The sequence below is a fragment of the Parus major genome, chromosome 27 (assembly GCF_001522545.3).
Source record: "Parus major isolate Abel chromosome 27, Parus_major1.1, whole genome shotgun sequence".
NCBI classification, from domain to species: Eukaryota; Metazoa; Chordata; class Aves; order Passeriformes; family Paridae; genus Parus; species Parus major.
The window spans coordinates 2,520,765-2,535,701 of record NC_031796.1 but is presented as its reverse complement, the minus strand read 5'-3'; the positions used below and the strand labels follow the sequence as shown (position 1 = coordinate 2,535,701).

At 48.1% G+C, this 14,937-nt stretch overlaps 1 long non-coding RNA gene across 1 annotated transcript; it reads right to left on the bottom strand.

Moving 5' to 3' along the window:
- Nucleotides 1-10,459: 10,459 nt before the first annotated feature.
- On the bottom strand, nt 10,460-14,869 carry LOC107215233. Its single transcript, XR_001525115.2, has 4 exons — nt 14,749-14,869; nt 14,113-14,245; nt 13,867-14,021; nt 10,460-13,325 (listed from the first exon to the last, which is right to left on the bottom strand). It is a non-coding gene; the product is annotated as an uncharacterized LOC107215233 (long non-coding RNA).
- Nucleotides 14,870-14,937: the final 68 nt, after the last annotated feature.

Sequence of the window (14,937 nt, the reverse complement as noted above, 5' to 3'; positions counted from 1 at the left end):
CACACCTGTCTGCACATGTGCACATTTACACACGTGCACACCACACACCTGCACTTGTGCAGCCTCTCACATGCACCAGGCACAGGCACATCACAGAATGCTTTGGGTGGGAAGGGACCTTAAAGCTCATCTCACTCCAACTCTGTGCCATGAGCAGGGACAATTTCCACTGTCCCAGGCTGCTCCAAGCCCTGTCCAGTCTGGCCTTGGACACTTCCAGAGATCCAGGGGCAGCCACAGCTTCTCTGGGCTCCCTGTGCCAGGGCCTGCCCACCCTCACAGGGAACAATTCCCAATATCCCATCTAACCCTGCTGTCTGTCGGTGGGAAGTCATTCCCCTTTATCCTGTCCCTGTTCAAAGTCCCTCTCCAGCTCTCTTGGAGCCCCTTTAGGCACTGGAAGGGTTTCTGAGCTCTCCCTGGAGCCTTCTTTTCTCTGAAAAAAATGCACACCTGCTGTGAAGTGTCCAGCAGCAATGCCCAGAAGCAATTGCCATGGGATTCTTGGGACAGCACATATTCTTATCCAGGCCATCTATTCACCATGTAGTTTGGATCAGGGCCATGGCATCTCCCTCAGCAGCAGAGGTGTCAGGGCAGTGGGTGTGTGGTGACTTCTGTGTCTGACCAGGTCCATCCCAGGACTCATCCTGCAAGGTCCAGGTCAGGTACAGACTTTCCCATTCCCTGACCAAGGTTTATCCATTTCAGGGACATCCAAGTAGGACCTGCTGCCACCCCAGCTGGAAACTGAGCAAAGAAGGTCATGATGAGTCGATTACCTGGAGGAAAGATTTGTTTCTATGAGGATTCTGGTGACCACTTTCATTCTCTTGCCAGAATCTGTGACACCTGTGGCTGGACTCCTGGGGACAGGGATGCACAGTCTGTGTGTAGAACTTCTGGAGTAAGGAAGAAGCTGCCTGTGGTGATGAGTCCATGGGAAGGTGAACCTATGCCCCTTCTGGAAAAGCTGAAGCATTTCAGAGCTGTTTGAACCTGTCTCAGCTTGGTCTCTGACTGTGATACAGCCTGGCATGGGATATTTCCATAGGACCATCCCAGGATCTCATGTGCCTCCTACTGTCAGATCTGGCTTAGGCTCAGAAAACAAAGTTGGACAACACAAAGCCCTGTGCATTCATGGCAGTGACTCTTGCAGAGTGACCCTTCAGGCTCTTTTCTCCCCTCCAGTAAACTCCTGGGCATAACTTTGGCTCTAGCACTGACATGACAGTAAATACTTCAATTCCCATAAGGATTGAGATTATTTCTGTGACTCGGATTTTAAAAGTCACAAGGATTCAGTTGGCAGAACCTGCAGGGTTGATCCAGGGGCCTGCAAGGGAAAATAACACCTGACAATAAGAAATGTAGCAAAATTACAAGTTTATTGTTTCTGTTCACTCCATGCAAAATGTCAGGTTATGGTAGCATTCATCAGGGTGTCTCTGTAAATCAGTCATGATGATTTTTCTTCCCAGAGACACTCAACAACAGCTTGTGTAGTTTCTGGAAGTTTTGGGTGAATTCCCTGACCCTAATCCAACCTCCTCTTTTTGCTCCCACTTCAGAAGACTCACAGAGTGTCTCTCCTATTCCCAAGGCAATGGGATCATGGAAAACTGGCAATAGGATCACGAACCACACAATGGTCTGTAACCACAGAGAGAGGACAAATCCAGGATTTCAGAGCTTCAAGGGGCTCTTGAGGAACTGCCCAAGGACTGAAGCCTTGTTTCTGCTGTTTCATATTCATTTTAATCACATTTCCTCCATGAAACATCATCATATAATATGGTGCCTTCTTTCTCACTCATTCATAATGAGCCATTCACAAATGCCTTTCTGTGAAATATCTTCCCCTGAAATTCCTCATGGAAGACACTGGGCAGAAAACCATGGGAGCTGCTGTCCTGTCAGTCCTCACAGCCACAGGATGACAACTGGAGCCCTCCTTATCCTGGGGACAGTGCTCCACACTGGGGACAAGGACACTCAATTTGCATCAACAGCTTTGCCCCAGATGATCAGAATTATTTTTGCCAAGCTGAAAGTCTCTTGGAAGAGTTTAAATTTTTCAAGAGGAAAAAATTGAAATGCCTGACATGGAAAAGTAGTGAAGAGAGTATCAAAAGAGGGCTACTGTAATAATGTCTTACCTGGGGGCTACAGGGGTTTCCAGCTTGACAAAAAAATGCTTGGGGGAATGTCTGCAGAGAATATTGTGAATATTTTCAGGGGATGCTGAACACCCTAAAGTGTGAGATTCTCAGAGGAATTTAAGGCCAGCGGTGTGTGCTAAGGACACAGGAAGCAAAATGTGTCCATTCATGCCTTCTTCAGAATGACCCAGTCAGGATCCAAATCCTCACACTCACTGCTTTCTTATCTTTACCAGAGCAGATGAAGCTACTGGCAATGTCCAGGACTGAAACAAATTTGGATGCTTGAAAAATCAGTTGAAAGGAATTTTTGGAGGCATGTGAAGGTATTCCTGCACCTTCTCCAATCCAGCATGGTGCTCTGGGCTGGTTTGGTGGTTGTACAGAACAAGGGTGATCCAAAGCCAGGTCTGTCCCTGTTGATTCCTGTTCAGGGAGCACCTGAGGGCCAGGAGGGCCTGGGGAGGGGGTCAAGCAGGAGGTTTGACAGTTATTGTTCACTAAAGTGAGCAGCCCAGCCTAATGCAGGTCATTCACTCCCCACTCCTGCCCGGTCAGCTGCAGTATTAGCACTGGTCAAAGGTCTCCCCAAACATTTACCATCCATTAAAAGCTAACCTTTCCATGGGATGTTTGAGCTTTGATAGCTGCAGGCGATGCACAGGGCTCGCTGCCTCTCTGGGGGTCTCTCTCTGTCCAGCCCAGCTCTCAGTGCTGGGAGAGCAGCATTCCTGTGCTCCCTGTGCCTCCCATCACCCCAGCAGCCTGACAGCACTGAGCAGCCTGGACATTCCTTGTGGGCACTGTCAAGTTTGCTGGTCTTCTCCCTCCAAAAATAAACAGCAAAATGGATTTGAGATCAGAGCTTAGTAGGAAATGGTTTTGAATGGGTTTTCTTTCCTTTGTGGGGCAGTTTTCAAAGATTTGGATTTTTTCCCATCATATATTGTGATCAAAGCAGAAATTATGGAGTGTCAGTTTGATTTTTCAGTGGGGTCTATCAGATTTGTCATTTAAATTTAACTTGGTGGATGGTAAGCACATCAGGACAGTGCTTTACATCTGACAGTGAGAAGGAGAGAAAAGGAAAATGTTTATGAGAAAGATCCTAAAGGATCTGACAAAGCTGCAAAGAGCTCAGGGAGAGCTTTTCTGCACTGAAGACTGAACAAGAAGCTCAAGATCTGACTCAGTATCAGAGTTAAATGTTTAAGATTAGGCTTATGCTCCATTAAAGCCTTTTACTGTATGGGATTGGATATGGCAACAAAGCAGAGGCTTCACTTTAGGCCTGAAGAGAGGTACAATAACAACAATTTATTGCTGTGATTGTTATTAATGTTATTGTGATTACTGTTGCATTTCAGTCAAAATAGAAACATGGTTTAATTAAAATACATGCTAATCTCTAACCTGTAAAAACAAAGAAACCTTGGGGACAGTCAGGATTAGGAATTTAACACTGAGTTAGATCCAGTTCCAGCTTTTTAACTGGAATGATAAAAACTTCTCAAAACCTGGGGGGATGTTGCTCTAATGATGGTGATTTTATCAGAGCTTGTTCCATCCACACTCTCAGATGACCCTTGGCTGTCAGTGCTGGGTCCCTCCTCCTTTTCTCAGACCCCAAAATTCACAGTGCAGAAGCAGCAGCCCTGGTTCTCTCTCTCACGTTCTCAGCTTTGCTTTGTTTTTTAAATCCCATGTGTAAAGGCACACTACTCCCTTTTGCTTCACAAAAGGGATTTCTTATGTTTTCCCTTTCCTTCTCCCCACTTTTCCAGTTCTCCCTCCTTTAACCACCTCTGTCCTACCTCAAGCTTTGAGAGATGCTCTGGCTGATGAGCCTCACTTTGCTGGCAGCCCTGCTCACCTCTGATTTCATGGCTCCTACTTTGGAGACAGTTTGCATTTGTGCTTTTGGCTTGAAGTGTTGACATGACAAAGCAGCGTTTTCCTGAAAATAAAGCATAATATATCCTTAGGAGTGTTTACATGGGAGAAAATGGATTTTTTTTTCCCCCTGAGGCTTAGAAGTGCTCAGATTCTGGCTGCCTCTGGAGGAACCAGGGTGCTGTGCTCTCCCACTATCTGATGTGAAATGGTTTTCTTATTTAGGTCCTCAGGCCCTCAGAGCTGGTGGGTTTGGGTCTGAAACTTTGAGCTAATTATTTTCTGGATTTCAAAACTTTTGGACTTGAAATGAAGGAGTTCCATCTGTGAATAGGTACAGAAAGAGTGAATTTGGGTTTAAAGTTGTTGAAGGACTGCTCCTCACACTGCTGCTGCTTTTACCCTCACAAGGAGAGAAGACACATCTGAATTCCAAATTCTTTGTACAGCTTTCTGTTACTATTGCTCTGGGTGAAGTGAACTCTATGGAGTTTAAAAGAGGAGGAACATGAGAAATGGAAACTGAAAGGGGCAGAAAACTTTTTCCTGTTGAGGAAGACTCTTCCATGGGATCAGCACCTCCTGGGTAAGGAGGCATCAGCCAGCATGAGCATCTCAGAGCTCTGGCCAGGAGAGATCAGCAGAGCCTGACTGCAGGGACAACTGAGACAGCCCCTGCATTAAATCAGCCTCACAAAATAAGTAGAAACTGCCTCAGAATGTCCCCATCAAAGCCTAATTATCTGCTGACTTCTTAGACATGAGAGAATTTTCTTTGTCTATTTAATTTCATGCTTATCATCAAAGTAGTCATTAAATAGCTGAGTATTAGGGGAAAAATGCAAAGCTTTCTGGTCTGTCTTGTTTAATCCTTCAGCCCCTCCCTTCCCTCCTCCCTGTCCCACTTTCTCTCTGGCACAGTCAGGAAGAGGGGAGAGCAGCAGAGGGTCCTGCTGGGCACTGGGGCAGTCCCTGGGTCCTGGTCTCCAGGTGGACAGGGTGTGGGAATTCTGGGGAGGGCTGGGATGGAAAAATCCCCCAGTTCCATGCCAGAGCCCAGCTCTGGTTGCTGCTAATTTGGACTTGGCATCCCTTAGGATGTAGCAGAGGTGCAGAAGCCACTAAGACTGGGATGAGACCCAGAGGTCTGATCATTACAAGGAAAATGAATTGTCTGTGAGTCAGGTGAATAATTCAAAACAGAACCAAAATGATTGAACAGCAAATGGTGCTGGGCTTTCCTGTCTCATAACATATTAGTGGGGGACATTACATGAAATTGGAAAATAAAAAATTGTCAGTCACTGGAAGGCTTTTGTATGTCAGATGAATCAAGGACGTGGAATTGCTGCTTTGGGCTGTATTTGAAATCAGGAACATAGAAACATTTAAGCAATGATTGGCTACTTAAAGTGATGCCAGGCCTGTCCCACTGGGATGAGCTGCTGCTTTAGCTGCCTGCTCTTCAGCTGGGCTGTGTGCAGGGAGCAGGGCAGGACTGAGCCTGCAGCAGCTTTCTGCAGCCTGCTTGAAAAGCCTTGTTCTGGCCTTGTTTTGGCTCAGCTAACCCAGGACACACCCAGGGAGGCAATTCCCAGCTTCACAAGGATTCATGGCAATGTCCTGTCTGCTTCTCCAGTGCAGTTTCTCTCCTTCTGAGGGCACATCACTGTCCAGTCAGCCTATACTGCAAGACAATCCCATCCAAAAAGACTCTTGATTAAGTGTTTTGCCTTGATGCCAGTTCCTGCTTTCTGCAGTTTGGTTTCTAATGTCCAGGAGGAACCATTCCCTAGCAGCAGCCTCCAAGCTGTAAACTTTTGACCTGAGCTAATTACTGAATTCACTTTATAGAAGTAATGAGGTTCTGAGCCTCTGCAATGCCTTGGAGGCTCTAGAGAGTCCGAGCCAAAACCTGAGCTCCCTAATCAGTTCTGACTGTTTTTTTATTCATTTACTGAGTGCCCTGAGGCACTGCCGCTCCTTGAGCTCCCTGGGAGGAGCTGCAGTGCTGCTCTCCCCAGTCTGCAACTGGGCAAAACGTGGCAGTCAGGGCTGCAGGTACACTCAGAACCTCAGTGATGAGAGGAGGAGACACCAGTGGGGACCAGTGGTCAGAGCAGCAGGGCCAGGAGAGTTGTGCTCGAGTCTTTCCTCAAATCTATTGTTGAGCAACTGGGATCTCCTCCTTCTGCCTCAAAACCTCCAACAAAGAAACCAATAGACCTTTGCTAGGTGTGGGAGAGCACTTGGATAGCTGTGGGCAGTGTAATGATGAGAGGAGGGAGGTGTGGCTGTACAGGACCATTCGTGGACACTGGCAGCAGGAGCACAGCAGGAACAGGCAGTGGGAACACTGCAGAGAGGTTCCTGGGCTCTGGGCAGCTTGTGAAATCCCATCTCCCTCACTTTGCTGAGTTCTTCCCACCCCATACAGGCAGGCCTTAACCAGCAGTCCAAAACTAAGCCCAGAGAAGTGTGGATGCCCCATCCCTGGATCTGTTCAAGGCCAGGTTGGATGGGGCTTGGAGCAATCTGGATTTTTTTCTACTGGAAGGTGTTCCTGCCCACGGCAGCAGGTTGGAAGTAGATGAGCTTAAATATCACTTGCAACCCAAATAATTCTGTGATTCTGTGACTCTGTGACTCCAGCCTTTCCCTGGAGCTGTCAGCAGCTGAAGAAGAGCTGGAGACCTGCAACAAACCCCTCAGCCCCAAGCCCACCACTGGTCTCCAGTTGCTCCCAGAGCTGATGGTCCCAGCTTTCCCTCTCAAAGGCTTCTCCTTGCCCTTGTGCTTGCTCTGTTTGTCCCTCTCTTACGTGCTGAGGCACCCCCAGGGGTGACATTGGGGAGAAGGTGACTGTGTCACCCAGGTCAGGACACTGCTGAGCAGCTCCACCTCAGCCATCCTCACACCCTGGGGCTGTGTGCTGAGAAGAGCATCCCCAATTCCCAAAACAGGAATGGAGAAGGGAAGGTGTGCTGTCCCTGGCCATGGTTATCACCAGTCTGAGGCATGAATGGTTCTGCAGACAGATGTGACCTCCTGATGCCAAGCCAGCTGTGCTGCCATGGTGGGCTCCTGCTGAGCCTCACTCTGGGCAGTGGGGGACCCCAGGGTGAGCTCTGCCCCACAGGGGGACCCCAAGGTGAGCTCCACTCCACGCTGGGCAGTGGGGGACCCCACTCTGAATCACCCCCAGCCACATCAGAGCCCAGGCAGACAGAGCTTGCTTTGCCTGCTGAGCCTCTGTGTGCCCAGCCCTGCAGAGTGGGCAGGAGCAGGGTCAGCTGGGGCACAGGGAAGGCAGAACTGCCAGAATGCAGGAATGGCTCTGCTGTGGGTCCTGGAGAGGCAGTGCTGGCAGGAGCAGGGACAGGGATTTACGTTCCAAATCCACACAAGGCTGAGCTCGAGGACGTGGGGCCAGCGCAGTCATCATTGTGCTCTTGGCAAACCCAGCTCTCCTTGCTGAGGGTGATGTGCTTGGTAATTCCATAAGATTGGCACATCTCCTTCTGCTGTTCCTGTCTCCCTTCAGACAGGGGGGTGGTGAGTCAAGGTGGGGACTTTGTGAGCATCCTCGTGTTCAGCCTGACAACTCAGATAATGGCATTTATCACACAGGTTTGAGGCATCAGCTCACCTGACACAGGCCAGAGCAATTAACCTGCAATGCAAATGATTTTTTAATTTTGAGTATAAAAATTCCCAAAAATTACATGTGATAGTTCTAATTTTAGCTCATAGACATGCAAAGGCTGTGGCATCTGAAACATTTAAAACAACTGTAGCAGAAAAGAAAAGTGACTGGGGGAAGCAAGAGTGGTTCTTCCAGTGGACACTGGGAAAAGGATTTTGGCAGGTGGAAATGCACCAAAGCTTTTTGCCATCAGTGGGCTGATTTTGCACCACTTGCTGTAAACAAAGAACTTGGCTTGGAGTTTGAAGGGAAGTGATGAAGAAAAATCTGTGACTGGCCAGGTAAGGATAAGCTGTGAGTGCCTGTTACCAACACACATTTATAATATTCTACAGTAATATGATAATAAAATCTAATTTTATAATATTATATATTTTTTATAATTCATCAAATCATCCAGCAGGAGTCATAACTATCTAGGAAAATTCAGATCAACAAATAATGAGCTATAGCCAATTCAGTGCTGGATGTGGCCAACAGAAAGTGTTCTTGAATTTCAGCTACCTTTTCAAAAATAAGAAGAAAAAATTATAAGAACCAACTTAAAAAAGAAAAATCAATCTGTTCATGATGCATGGTCACTTTGCTGTCAGTGGAGCTGCCCTGGCTGTGGGCAGCATGAGCAGGGAGGTGAGCACTCCTGAGTAGGCTCAGGACACATTGGTTTACCAGGGACTAAAGTGATCATGGGATAATCCAAAACACTTGGAGAGAGCAATAAATCTTGGAGCTCTTGTGCCACCTCTCATGTCCCCAGCTGTTGCACCATCGTGGTTGGGGCAGTGGGACAAACTTGAAGGAGCAATAAAGGAAATCTATTTCATTAAAACAGGGAAGAATGGTAGATGTAATTTTACAGATTTCATTTGGTGTTAAACCCACCTGCCTTTTAGTGGGGCAGATAAAACCCTGCTGCCAGTGGAATCAGTAACTGGAGTGGGATATGCAGCTGGACCTGGGAGGAGTCTGAAATGTGAGGTAAGAGGTGCAAGGTTGGCTGCTGGAGGTAGATTTTTTGTGATTGAACCATTGAGTCTGGCCAGAAAAAGCAGATAAGCTTTAGGGAAAACAAGCCCTTCTCTGAATTTGAAATAGAAGATTGACAGATGGCTCAGGAGAGCAGGAGCAGTGATCACTGGAGACAAGATCTGCAGCACAGGCAGACTGTCAGCCCCCACTGTGGCTCCATCCCTGTCCCTGCAGACATCTCGGCAGGTGGGGAAATGCCACCAGACCAAGGAGTGACCTCAGGTCCCAGGGGACATGTGCAGCCCCAGCTGTGGCAGCAGTGCCTGGTGCAGCCCTGCTGCCAAGGAGGCTGAGCCAAACTGCTGCCAACCTCCCTAAGAGCCTCAATCTTAGGGAATATAAAAGCTCATGAGACAAAATCTGCCTCTTCATCCCTTGGCAGGGGTTTTCCATCCCAAGGAAATACAATTCATGTTAGCCACAGGTTCCAAAACCATCTTGTGAGAAGATGGAGAAATAAAATTCCTGAGGAAAAGGTTTGTAAGAGCATCAGAAGAGTCAGTGCTAGAGCTGGATCTTCTCTTCAGTGGGGTGTGTTGGGTCCTGTGTCCAAGCTTGGTAAAGAGATCCACTCCAAAGGGATCCCTGTCTCCAGCTGTGCTGTGCATTCCTGAGTGTCACTACAGTCAAGAGCTCCCTGGGCTATCAGAAACTCCTGGACCCCCTCTCACAGAGAACCTGACTTACCTGGCTTTGGGAAATGGCCTGAAAAGCACCAGCCTGCTGTGGTTACACTGAGCAACACCAGGCTGGCTGCTATGGACTCACAGCATTACCCAGAGCAGTTGTGGCTGCCCCTGGATCCCTGGCAGTGTCCAAGGCTGGGTTGGACAGGCCTTGGAGCAGCCTGGGACAGTGGATGGTGTCCTTGCCATGGCAGGAGGTAGCACTGGATGGGCTTTAAGGTTCCCTCCCAGCCAAACTATCCTGGGATTCCCTGATTCTGTGACTCTGGCACAGGAGCTGCCAGGCAGGACTGAATGGTGAATTCCATCTTTTATGCCTCCATCCCATCCCCACACTTTGTCCTGGTCTCCATTAACTCAAGAGCCTTGGGAAAGTTTTGTTCAGATTACAGAGGAAGGTTTTAGGAAAATTCCTCTATGACATTGTAGAGAAAACTCCCCCCTCACCGCTGCAGACAATCCTGTTTTCCCTCTTGGGGGCTCGGGCTGGATTGACAGGAGCCGACATCCATCCTGTGGGTGCATGCAGCTCCTGGGGCCTCTTTGTGTCAGGCTGCTTTAACAACAAACAGAGCACAGCCCTGCAGCATCCCATCCACAATCCCTGCAGCCATTCGGGGAGACACGGTGAGAGGGACCCTGCACAGCCAGCTCCTCATGCCTGGATTACCCTGTGGATGAAATGCAGATGAAAACCATTTTCACTTTTTCTTTTTTTCTTTTTTTTTTTTTTCATTTTAAGATCCCCCATATTGACAAAATATGAGTATGAGGCAGATTGACATCCAGATTTGACTTGGGAAACAGTTCAGCATTAACCTATTAAGCTAATGAACTCCAGTTATCCGGATTGGTTTGCCAAGATTAGACCCAGGAAACAGCTGTTTATTCAGTGGGAAAGAGAACATAAAAGATCTGCCCCTAAAATTTCCCAAAGCAGCTGATGATGTCTAATTTCAATTGAATTCTTAACCTGACACATTTCAGAGAGACTGCCTGTCAGGGAACTGACCCCTGGAAAAATCAGGATAATGGCACATGGTATTGCTCAGAGATTTTAAGATTTTCCTTTATAAGTGTTACATTATGCATCCAGTGCAGGGTTCATAGTGCCCAGACAGATTCTGCTGTAATACATTTATGTATCAAACAGGGTTGCCAGTAAATAAATTCAAAAGATTTTCAAAAGCAGAGCTTTTTAGGCCAAAACTCAGAGATTTCTGTGGGATTTGGAATTGAGGGGGGATGCCATTTAAGCTGAAGGCTGAACCCTAACAGGATCCTGATGCTGGGCAAAAGGAAGGAGTAGTGACAGGATTATTGGAATTTCATTTGTGCACTGTCTGGGGAAGGCAATGCAATTTCTTGCCCCTTCTGCCTCCTTGGCTCTCTTGGAGGAGGCTTTTTGCTCCTGTTTCCTGAATTTCATTGATAAGGTCAAACAGGCAGGATCAGCAGGGAAAAGGCACGAGGAACTCAGTCCTACATGGAGAACTGAGTCGTGTTTAACAATTATTATGATAATATAACATTTATAGTGCAGTGGAGGTGTGGGGCTACTAACAGAGGCATGTGCTGCCTGCACCAAAAACCCACCAAGGTCAGTATTTCACCTCCAGCAATCCTGTGTGGCTGCCACCAGGGAAGGATGAAAGCATGAGGAAAACACACTTGCCCAGAATATTTTTCAAACCTCCAGCCATTTGTGTCTCAAAGATCCCTCAGGTTAGGGGATGCTGCAGTATTCCTCACCACTGAGTATATTTTGTTTTTATCCCTATTCCTATTCCTGCCCTATTTCCCTGGCATCATTACAGAAGGGAGGGAGGGAGTGAAGTCACAGAGATGTTCCTTGACTCCTTCTTCCATTGGCCTAGCCTTCCCCTTCCTTTCCATATCCCTTTCCCTGGGATATTTATGCAGAATGAAATGATAGTCTGTGCTTTTGTGACTCTCATGGCTACAGATCAGTCCCAAAACTGTGACAGTTGTGATGAAATGTTCTTAATTTGGGAAGATGAGCAGGAAGGTGCAATGTGTCTTTAAAAAGCTCCTTGCCCAGGGAGACCTGGGTCCAGCACATCACCCAAGAGGACGAGAAATTTGATAGATGGGTCTCCAACATTCTTGTCATGTCTCCCCTTCTCGTTTTCCCCCTTCCCCAAGCTGGAAGTGCTGAGAGGCGTGCTGTGAGGTCTGCCTTGTGTCCAGGAGCCTGTCACAGCTGGGACATGCAGCCCATGGCCTGCAGCTGGACTCTCAGGAGTCTCCATCAAACACTCATCCAAAAGTCTCTCCCGGGAAGAATGCCCTGGGGTTCGGCACTCCTTTGTTTTGAAAGCCACAGTTATTTGTATCAGCAAAGCATGCAAAGAGTGCCCCAAAACGAGAGGGAGGGGGAAGAGAAAGAGGAAGGGGGGCAGAGTTTTTGTGCCTGGTGGGATCATGCTCAGAGAAACAGGGAGAGATGCATCATTGGGGTCTGCTATTAAACAGAGCATCGGTGTTTTTGGAATGAACCCCAAGTCCCACGGCTGTGAGGGGGACACAGGCTGGTCCAGGCAAAGGAGACCTGTGAGAATCCAGCTCTCCTTTGGGTGCTGCCAGGCTTCTCAAGGCAGAGGAGAGCAATGGGGAGCAGCAATGGGGTTTGAAAGCTGCTGCTGAATGCACACAGGGTCTGCAGATGGTGTGATAGAGAAAATCCCCCAGTTGGATTTCTGGAAGAGCAGGGAATATTTTCTCCAGTAGATGCTACACAGGAATGACCTGGGGACATGAGAGACAGTGATAAGTGACTCTCTCCATCCCCTTTTATCCTGTTTACAATACAGAGGCTTTCCTTGAACAAAACCCTTTTTTTCCTCTCCATGCTCCTGGCTGTTGTGTCTAAATGAGCCAATTTGCTGAAGGACTCCTCCTGGAAGGACTTGAAGTCTAACAAGAATAGACGCTGGGTTACAGCATGTTGTTTCTGGCAAAAATCAATTTCTTCACAAAAGAACAGAAATCTGTTCTTGTATTTCAGTGCTTGCCATTTCATCAGGGCTCCTGTGATACCTCTCACAGCCCTGGCCAGGAGGGAATCCCAGGGTCTATTTCCTATTTCCAGAAGTGTTTGAAAATGGGGTCTAATGGCTCAGGAAGGGGGAGCAAAGGACGGGGAGTGAATGTGTTTGTTACTGCTGCAGTTAATGGTTTTGTTGATATGCTGTTTATCCTTGGGCTGATGTGATTTCTGGGGCCTGAGTTGCTGTTTGACATCCAGGGGATAATCTCTTGCCAGAGGCCTGGCTGGCTGCATGGCAGGGCAGGACAGACTAAGTTTGATGCATCATCTGAGACACGAGAGATGGACCCACAGGGACAGAATCTCTCATTAATTAAAGATGTGTTGTTGTTTCCCTCTTTTATATCTGTGTGGTGCTCCAGGACGTGTTCTCCTGTGACAAGGCTGCATTCTTCAGGTGCTCACCCTGAACTGCAAATGAGCAGCAGAAAGAACCAAACACTCTGGAGACGGTTCCAGCCTCCACGTTTCCCAATTTGCCCAGTCTCACATCAGGAGGCGTCTGCCTTCAGTTTCCCCACCTCTGAAAATAATTTCTCACTTTTCCTCCAACATTTGTCATCCTTCAGTAGCCTGAATTTTTGCTGTACAGTTATTTTGGTTTTGCCTAAGTGCAGGACGAGTCTGAGGTTGCTGAAGGAAGTTTAGGATTTAAATCAGTGTATTCTATTTAAGAGTATTAGAGCTTTTTATCTGGATGGACACAGTTTAAGACATTATTCTTGTTGATAAAGCAGGTTTCCCTTCACACCGCAGGTGGGACAGGCAGCACAAACCTAGAAAAGGGCAGACTCAAATCAACATCAGGGAATTCAAAGCCTGAGGAACAAGTATAAAGTGACATTTAACAGAGGGAAGAGATAGTGGAGAAGGAGAGAGCTGAGTGCTTGTCTGGACCACAAGCACAGAAGCCACAGACTTTTAAATTATTGATCTTGTGGTGATCAATAGAGTTGAATGTTTTACAGAATACAGCCTTTACCAATTTTTCCCAATCAAGCTCTAATTAGCATGAAGTTACATTTGTTGGCAACAACTATTTTCTATGAAACCACAGTGACAAGACAGAGTTATGGTCCTAATTTGAGCTCTTTAATCAATCAGTGTTTGTACCTGTGCCTCTGATGTCCTGCTGCTCTGACTAACTGAGCTATACCTCCCCACCACATTGTGTTTGTTTGGTTTTTTTTATAATTCACCTTCTCCTTGCTTTTCCCACTAAGTAAAAGGTGACAGGAATTCAGGTGGCTCAGCAGACCCTGACCATAAAGACAAATAACCCAATAAAGATATTGGGTGTTGTAGCCCAGTACATACAGGGAAGAGTTGTGGCTTCAACTGTGGTGGATTATCTGGCCCAAACAATGAAGAGTGATTGAAAAGCAGTCTCTCATCCAGCCCCAGAGCAAAGCTCCGTGAGACAGGACAGGAACCTGCAGCTCCACCATGAATGGGTGACATCTGCTGTATCTCTAAGTATGGAGAAAAACCAGGATTATTAAGAAAGCAGAATTATTTGCAGGATGGACATCCTAAACTAACCGTGATCATGTGTGGACAAACCTGTGAAGTGCAGGCAGTTCCCTGGCAATGAAACACTGACTGGGACAGCAAAGCACAGTGCAGGAGAGGTGTAACGATGATGAAAGAGCAGGAAGAACTGTTTTAGAAGGGATACTTGGATGTAGGAGTCATCCTACAAGGAAGGAGGTATCAGCTCAGTATCTGCATCTCCAGGTGTGTTGGTCACCTGGACTCCTAGAGGTGACCCAGCCTCTGGAGGTTCCACCTGCAGAGCTGTGTCCAGCCCCTGCTCAGTACCAGGAGGATCTGGAGCTGCTCCGAGGGCTGGAGCCATGGGGAGACCTTGAGGTGTTGTCCTGGAGAAGGCTCCAGGGAGAGCTCAGAGCCCCTTCCAGGGCCTAAAGGGGCTCCAGGAGAGCTGGAGAGGGACTGGGGACAAGGGATGGAGGGCCAGGAGCCAGGGAATGGCTCCCAGTGGCAGAGGGCAGGGCTGGATGGGATATTGGGCAGGGATTGTTCCCTGGCAGGGTGGGCAGGCCCTGGCACAGGGTGCCCAGAGCAGCTGGGGCTGCCCCTGGATCCCTGGGAGCATCCATGGCCAGGCTGGACAGGGCTTGGAGCAGCCTGGGACGGTGGAAGTTGTCCCTGCCATGGCAGGGTACAGTGGCACTGTACCATGAATCCATTCCATCCTCCCGTGCGGGGGATGCAGATCCAGGCGGCTCTCACAGCTGACACCCTTCTCGCTGACCGCGCCGGGAGAGGCCACAGCCGCTATTTCGGACGCTGCGGCCGGAGCCAGCCACGAATGATTCATGTGGGAAGCGCCGCCCGGCCACGGCCCCTCCCGGCCCCGCCCGGCCC